The following is an 8,372-nucleotide window of genomic DNA, read 5'->3' as shown; positions in this document are numbered from 1 at the left end:
CAGCTCCGAGCTCCGGGCTGGTGCTGCCCTCTAGCGGCGCTGCGCCCCCATCGCACCAGCTCCGCCGCGCTCGAGTCTCCCGACGTCCTCCCCTCCCGGATTCAAATAAGTGAGGGAACCTTCTGGGCGCCCCGCCTGTGGACCGTCAGCCCCACGATTAATACAGGTGAGCTCAGTGGGCCGGGGGCTGAAGCGGGACGGTACCGGCCTCTGCGATGCAACGGAGCCCTCTAGCGGCGCTGCGCCCCCATCGCACCAGCTCCGCCGCGCTCGAGTCTCCCGACGTCCTCCCCTCCCGGATTCAAATAAGTGAGGGAACCTTCTGGGCGCCCCGCCTGTGGACCGTCAGCCCCACGATTAATACAGGTGAGCTCAGTGGGCCGGGGGCTGAAGCGGGACGGTACCGGCCTCTGCGATGCAACGGAGGAAGCGACCAAAGCCAGCGTCCCCGCCCACTTTACAGATGGGGACGCTGAGGCCCAGCCCGGGCCTGGAGAGTGAGACGGCCCGGCCGAGGGGAGCCCTGGGCTCGCCCCTCATTCACCCTCGCTGTGCGAATCCCGCGCCCTGAGCACCTCGCCTGATGCGAAGCGTGCGCGACTCCCAGCTGACCATGCCGCGGAGATGAATGCAGAGCGGAAAGGACGCGCAGCCGTCCGCCCGCTGTGGCCTTTCTGGTTCACGCCGCTTTTTCACGTTCCCGGCCTCGGCTCTAATATTTCACGGCGCCGCTGCGGCAAATTAATAGCGCAGCGTTTCCCGCTGGCGGCCGGGCCTTATTCATAACGCTTTATCGCTTCTTGCTTCCTTCCCAACAACACTGATTTTCAGGCTTGCGCTTCAGCACCGCCACTTAAAGAACGCTTGGCTGACGGTTACAGGACACACAGATAAGAGATTTACAGTTCCGATCCTGCAGGCTGAAGCGGTCCCGGCTCCGTGTAACGACCGGCGATGGCAGGTTTACAGTCCCAGTTAACAGCTCGCTTCGACCCCCAACGCTAGGAAACTGCAAATCTTGGCAATTTAAAAAAAAAAACAAAACAAAAACATAGGAGCCTTTCATTGTTTCCAGCTTGGCTCGCACCCGGGCCCTTGCGTCTTCCTGCTGCACCTGGCCGGGGGCAGATCCACCTCCTCAGGAACCTGACCTCACCCTTAATGGCCTTCCTGCTTTGTCCTTGACCCCAGACAGGCAAAGTGGGCTCGCACCGGTGGCCCCAGGGGACATCGGGTCCCAGCAGAAGCCCCACCCCTCCACGCTGACCCCTGCACCTGCCCACCCCACTGTGCAGCCGAAAGTGGCTCCGGGGCCCTTGAGCGAGGATAGGAAGAGGCAGTTGGTGACGGAAAATGCTCACCGAGTTCCCCGCTGCCAAGAGCAGCGGCCTGAGTGGCTCCGGACTGCCCCCGACCTCCCTCAGCCAGCAGCCCCATGTCCTGGGAGGAGGGGTGGCAGGGCACCCACTACCACGCCTGAGACGCGTCCCCTCTCTACACCTCAGTTTCCAGCCCTGCAGAATGGGCTTGGCAGTGCCACCTTGTCTCCAGAACCCGCCGGCCCGGAGGGCCCTGCCCACGAATTCTAGCACTCACCAGCAGGGCCTGGGCAGGTGAGGCCCGTAGGAGCCCCAGCTTGAGGACTGGGCAGGCGCCTGGGAGCCCCGCCCTCCATTGCCCCGCCCAGAACCCCGTCGGAGAGACCTAGGGCCACCGTGTCCCAGCCCTTGGGCAGCAGGATCACCAGGCCTGGCTGCGACTGCGGGGGGGGTGTCTCTTCCAGGCCCCGCTGCCTGAGCTTCTCCTCCTTGGCGCCCACGTTGTACTCTGGACTTGGCCCCTGTTCTCCACACCTCGCCCTGCCCCTCTGAAAAATGGGCACCCTGAATTTCTCCCATCCCCCAGCTAAGAAGGCAGGACTCCAACGCCTGTAACCCAGCACTCGGGAGGCTGAGGCAAGAAGATCAGTGCTACATAGGAGTTCAAGGTCAGCCTGGACTACACAAAAAAAGGAAGGGCTCCGGTCTGGCTCCCCGATAGCCTGCTCTCCTCCGCAGCTGCACCCCTCACAGCACCCAACGGGACAGGAGAGGATGGAGGTCAGGCTCTGCTAAGCTGTCCTTGTCCCTGTCTGCCGGAACTGGCAGCTGTGACTCCTACAGACCCCCGGGTCCCGGGGGCGGGGCGCCACCTCACCTCTGTGTCTCCAGAACCCGGATGCTGGGATCTATTTCCTCACTGACACACTGGCAGGTGGCAGGGTGGTGACATTTTCCCTGTCACGCGCCATTATTTCCGGGTTCTTCATGCCCTGCATGAATCCCGGATGTGAGTCCGCTGGTGACGGCGGTTCACGCCTGCGCAGAAGGGGCGCTTGGCTCGTCAGAATGACGCAGGCCGGCATTGACCAATAGAAATGGGCTACGTCACCCGAGAGGCTATAAAAGGCAGGCTCGCATCCGGCTCGGGGTCTTTCCGCCATCTTGAAGAATGTAGAAGAACCTCCAGTAAAGCGTGCATCAGAAGAATCCTGAGTGTTGCGTGTTCCTTGCTGGCGAGGTGCGCGCGACATTTCCCCACCTGTGACCCTTCATCCTGTCCCTAGCAGGCGTCCACACCATACAAAGAAGAGCTCCACCCCTCTCTCTTAGCTTTCTTCTCAGCACCTTGAGCATCTTAATCTCTGATTTCCCTCCTCGCTGTCCCCCCGAGACCCCTGGCTCTTTCTGACCCAGCTTTGGAGAGGGGACAGGGATAGGGGAGCAGGCCTTTGGGCACAGCACAGATGAAAGGAGGCAGCTTCCTCAGGGCGGTCTGGCTTCTGGACCAAGTCCCTGGGCATCCTATGGAGCTCTGTCCCCAGGGAAAGTCACGATGGCCCCGAGTGACTGTGACACAGGTGTCCTGTCCCTCCCAAGCAGAGTTCCACCTGCAAAGACTGCTTTATCAGGGGAGATCCCGGAAGGGCCAGGTTCCAGCAAGGCGAGGGAGGAGAGGACAGGCATACAGGCTGCAGGGAGAGTAACCTCTGGTGCCCGGGACACGAAAGAAGCTGGGTCTCATTGAACCCCGAACCTCCAGGAAGACTTCAGCTGGGCAGGGAGAGTCCAGGAGAGCAGATGCTCCGGGACCACCTGGAGAGCCCTTCCGTTCCCAGGCAAGAGCGGATGCTCCCGTTAAGGCACCAAACGCTTCCTACCCGGGCCCAGGGTCACAGGTGCTGGAGGACTTGCTAAGCAGAAGCTGGTGGCGGGGCCCGGCGCTGGCTCTGCCCACCGCTGAGAGACACTCTCAGTCCCTAGGATGGACATGAGCCCAGAAGCCACTTGAGGAAACCCCACCTCACCGGAAGTTAGCCCTGCACCAGCCTGTGAGCTGGTGTGTGTGCTGCTGATGCGTGGCACACTTTGTGCTTGTTGAGTGACTAAAGGGACAGATTCAGAACGGGAGGACCCCCAGATCTAAAGCTCCCTACAAGTTAAGCCTCTGAGTCTCCTCAGACCCACAACTGCCCTTTCTTTGCCTTCCACGAACCCCATAACAGGCTCGCTTTCTGAAGAACCAGCCAATCGCATCGTTGGACACAGCCCTCGAGGACAGAGTGGAAAAAGTTGGCAGTAGGTCCAGTCACTGATTTCTTTTGGTTTGGGTTTTGGTTTGGATCCAGGTTTTGGCAGTGCTGGGGAGCAAGTTCTCTGCCAGTGAGCTGCACCCCAGCCTGAGATGACACTTCTCAGGTCTGCGGCTTTGAGGTTAAACTTGCCCAAGGTCACTTGGAAAACTAGCGATAGAATCCAGGGACTTGGTGAAGGCGCGCTTTACGCATATGTGCGGGAGTATTTGGCATTTCTGTAGTCCCCTTTCAGACTTTGGCATTTGGGGCGTTCGTTTGTGTGTGTGTTTGTACTGAGTACCCTCATCCGTCTCCGGTCCGTCATGCCCGCTCTATTTGCTTAGCAGTGTTTCTGTGAACCGTCAATTTTACCTCCTTCTCTAAGAGAGAAGAAATATTCACGGAATTTGCAAAAACATAGCTAAATAGGTATGGTGGACACGGATGACTGAAAATGAATTTTTAAAATGAAACAACCTAGAAAGCAGAGAAAATTGCTTTCAAAATGCATATGAAAATTGCAAAATCTCCCCAGGGTGCAATGACCTTATAAATACATGAACTAATGGCTATAAACATTCATTTCCAACCAAATTCCTTTCAACGGATTCACTTGGAACATAGAAAAAAAAACTTTAACATTTATAAGAACTTTGTCAGACAAGTGCATAATCGCTGGAAAATTATTTAGAAATTAGAAGCCCCGTAGTCAGAAGATGGGGTTGGAGAGCACACGGATACTGAGAACTATGAGGTGCTTCAGCAGCGCCCCTACAGTACATAGAATTTGTAACTATTAGAAAAATCAGGAGCCAGAAATACTATTGCAATCGTTTTTGGTACCAGTTGTACTGAAATGCACAGGCTTAGAAGTAGGCATTTAAGCCGTGACAAATGTAGACGCCTGTGTGACGACTGGGCAGTCCTCACATGGACAGGAATTGCCCCTGGTGCCTTCCGGTAATCCATCCACCTCATCCACCGGACACAGGCCCTGTTGGTTGGTTCTGGAACTTCAAAGCGGCCTCGCATGCACTCCTGCCTCCGATTCCTTTCATCCAGTGAAAGGGTCTTGAGACGCCTCCATCGTGTTACCTGAACCCAGCAGTCCTCCCACTTACCGAGTGGGTTCTCTCCAGGTTTGCAAGGAGCGTTGCAGTGTAGGCCCGCAGAATAGTTTACCTTCATTACTTTTCTTATTGCTGAGACAAAATGCCCAATACCCAAAGTGAAAGGGGCAAAGGTTTATTTGGCTTACAGTTCCTAGAGGTTTCAGTCCAGTGTCAGTTGGCGATCTTCCTGCCTCAGCCTCCCAAGTGCTGGGGTTACAGGCAGGCACCACCACATTTGGCTCTAATCACTTTTATCAGTCTTTTTACTAATAAAATATATTAAAAAGTCTATAGATGAACCAAATGTAGTTGCTTGAATTTGAATAATTAGTGCCAAAGTACAAAATTAATTAACATTATCAGTGCCAAGTGTAAAATTATTATAATTAAATCATTTAATAAATTAAAACAATTCTATTTATATGTGTGTATTTCTTTAAAACATTTTATACATATAGGAGGCTGATTTCTGCAGTGTGCAAAATATCTTAATACATTTGGCTCAATAACATTCTGAACATTACTTATGTGCGTTTCTTATTTCTTCCTGGATAAGCTTCTATAACATGAATATTAAGTAAAGAAATTCATAAATATTTTTTAAATGTTTAATTAAATAGAAATTAATTTTTAGATGCATGCCTATAATCCCAGCATTTGGGAGGCACAGAGGGATCACTGTAAGTCAATGATGACTAGCTATCGTGACTAGTTAGTAGAAACTAGTTAGTCACTGCTAATGCTAATTAACTAGTCCTTGTTAACTAGTCATTGCTAACTAGTCATTATTAGCTAGTTGTCACTAATTATGTCTAACTAGTCACTGTTGGCTAGTAGTGGCTAGTCACTAACTAGTTGGTATTAATTATTCATTAACCAGTCGGTGCTATTTGCACTATGACATAAACTAGTCACCATTAACTAACTAGATGCAGTTAGCTACTGGCCAATACTACTAGCTAGTTGCCACACACTAGCCTGCTTATGTAGTTGTCCTTAACTAGCTGTACTATTTGCCACTTGCTAGTTGTGACTTGTCTCTAGCGATGCTAAGTAGCCTCAGTTAACTAGTTGTCGTTAACTAGTTGTCACTAGTTACAGTTGACTACTTATTGACCAGTAATAACTAACTAGTTGCTGTTAACTAGCCTGCTTAAGATTCTTTTGATCCAAGTTCAGTCTGTATTTTGCAGCACACCATGAAATTCCTTTCACTGTCCACCCCTAGTCTCCCTCTGCATCAGAGTGATTTCTTCTGTGGTAATGGATCCTATTTTTCCTCCTTTGTCCGTTTCCTTGTAATTCCTTGTGCCCTCAGTCACTCCAATTCTGGGGGCCCTCTTTCTGCCCCTTGCCCAAGTAAATATCGTTGAAACTGAATCAATTCTTAGGTCCTGGGCAGTGGACTGGAGTACTAGAGTTGCTTCAGTAATGCCGTAAGGAATAAAACCTCCACTAGCCTGCTTACATAGATGTCCTTAACCAGTCATAGATAACTAGTTACCACTTGCAAGTTGTTGTTAGTCTATCAGTGACTAGTCATGATTAATTAGCCATCAACTAGCTGTCACTAACTAGTCACCATTAACTGGTCATCAATAAATAGTGGCTGACTAGTCACCATTAATCATGATAAATTATTTGCCCTTAACTAGTTGTACATACCTAGTTGCTGTTTGCTAATTATAGTTAACTAGTTGCTGTTAATTAGCAATGGCTCATCGCTATTCACAATTAACTAGTCATTAGTAACTAGCCATTGTAAACTAGTCACCATCAATGTGTGTTATGGCTTGGCAGAAAGTTTGTCTGCATTTTGCTCACGTCCAGAGACTGCCCAAGACTCAGGGCAGGGGACCAATCTTGCAGAAGAAATTTCAAGGCAGTCTAATGTTGGGGCACTGGCATGGCTACTGTTGGGGACTTTTATGTTGTAATCAAGAATGAAGAGCCCAGCAGAATGACTCAAAATGTACTGAGTTTGGCCAGAATGGAACCTTCAGTATAAATTACAGCCTGCAACAATGGAACAGAGAAATTGGTTGCTGAAGACTAGCAAGAAAAAGCCACTTATTTCAAAAACAGCAGAAAAGATGGCGTGAGGACATTACAAGAACCAGCAGGACTCTAGTTAGTCACTACTTGTAAACAAAGACTATGCAACCACAACTAGTTAGGGTCAACTAGTTAACAAGTGCTAGTTAATAACTAGCTAGTTGCAATGACCAGTTAATGGTGATTCATTGATCACAGCTCGTTTGTGGCAACTAGTTAGCGATGTCTAATATGTAGATAGCCACAATTAGCTAACAACTAGTTATCTGTGACTGACTAGTAACAAGCTACTTAGTGACAGCTAGTTACTAATAATGACTAAACATGAGTAGTTAATGGTAAATGTTTGGGCACTAGTAAATTGTGACTAACCACAATGAGCAAACAGCAACTAAGGACAACTAGTTAGAGGCAACTAGTCACTACACATTAGCTCCACCCTGGATGTGTGTGGAATAGATCAATGGGCTTATAGCCTGAATGGAATATAAAATAGAGAGAAGGCTGGCTGCTGCTGCTTGCTGCCTTCTGCCTGCCCTGCCATACCATGGGATGTTTCTCCTCTGGGACATCCCTCGACCTTCCAGCCCTGTTTTGGAACCAGCCAACTATGGACTGAAACCTCTACGAAGTGTGAGCCAAAGGAAACCTCTCCTTTAAATTGCAGCTCTCAGGTACTGTGTCTCAGGGACAAGAAAGGGACTAAGACAGTGCCCAAGGTCATGCCTCCATGGCCCACATGGCTGTGCCCAGGAATGTGCTTTACCGATCCCCCAGGCAGCTCCCAAGCCAATCAAGTGGACATCAGCAAGCTTAACCAACATGTACAACATACTGTTTACCCGCTTAAAGCTTATGATCCAAGCTGCACGCCTATAATCCTCAAATTCTGGGAGGCTGAGATAAGAGAACTGCAAGTTCAAGCCCAGCCTGGGCAATTAACTGACTTAGTGAAACCCTGCCTCAAAACAAAAGATATAAAAAGGGGTGGGAATGTATCTAAGTGGGTTCAATCCCTAGTGGGCAATCAGTCAATCAATCGATAAAATGTCCAATTTGATTATTTTGTGAATAGTCACATGGTTCTACAATCACCACAATCATTTTAGAATATTTTCATCAACCCCACAAAATTTCTTCCTAGACCTAACAGTTGCCTATTTCACCCACCAGAGCTCCAACCGACCTCCTCCTGTCCCCTACTCTGGATGCCATGACACAGCTATGGTTGGAGTTTGTCTCCCAAGGTCACATGCCGGAGGCCAGCTCCTCGGTGCAGGAGTGTTGGGTCGTGGAATCTAAGGAAGTAATTAAGGTTAACTGTGGTAATGAGGGTTGGGCCCTGATGCAATGGCATCAGTGTTTTTATGAGAAAAGAAACCAAAATCACTCGACTTTTGTCATTCTCCACCCCTCCCACACTCACAAAGAGGTCAGGTGCACACACATCAACATAGCGGCCCCAACAAACCAAGAGAAGAAGACTTACAATGAAGCCTACTATGGGCTGGGGATTTAGCTCAGTGGTTCCACTGTCTGTTTTGCAAGTGCAAGGACCCAAGTTTATCCCCAGTACAAAAAAAAAAAAAAAA

At 50.2% G+C, this 8,372-nt stretch overlaps 2 long non-coding RNA genes across 3 annotated transcripts in view; one reads left to right on the top strand and one right to left on the bottom strand.

The window, feature by feature from the left end:
• Nucleotides 1-2,343, bottom strand: part of LOC117283497 — a 22,401-nt gene extending 20,058 nt beyond the window's left edge. For both annotated transcript variants that reach the window (XR_004514490.1, XR_004514492.1), the window contains exon 1: nucleotides 2,197-2,343. This is a non-coding gene — a long non-coding RNA (uncharacterized LOC117283497). The remainder of the gene's footprint in view (nucleotides 1-2,196) is intronic.
• A 178-nt stretch (nucleotides 2,344-2,521) lies between these two features.
• The window catches only part of LOC104854126, a 16,377-nt gene continuing 10,526 nt past the window's right edge, over nucleotides 2,522-8,372 (top strand). Inside the window, exons 1-2 of the long non-coding RNA XR_777976.2 lie at nucleotides 2,522-2,559; nucleotides 3,545-3,617. This is a non-coding gene — a long non-coding RNA (uncharacterized LOC104854126). The remainder of the gene's footprint in view (nucleotides 2,560-3,544; nucleotides 3,618-8,372) is intronic.

The sequence above is a fragment of the Fukomys damarensis genome, unplaced genomic scaffold (assembly GCF_012274545.1).
Source record: "Fukomys damarensis isolate Sample0158 unplaced genomic scaffold, DMR_v1.0_HiC HiC_scaffold_27, whole genome shotgun sequence".
NCBI lineage: Eukaryota > Metazoa > Chordata > Mammalia > Rodentia > Bathyergidae > Fukomys > Fukomys damarensis.
The sequence above is the reverse complement of the archived record's forward strand: the minus strand, read 5'-3'. Positions and strand labels throughout refer to the sequence as shown.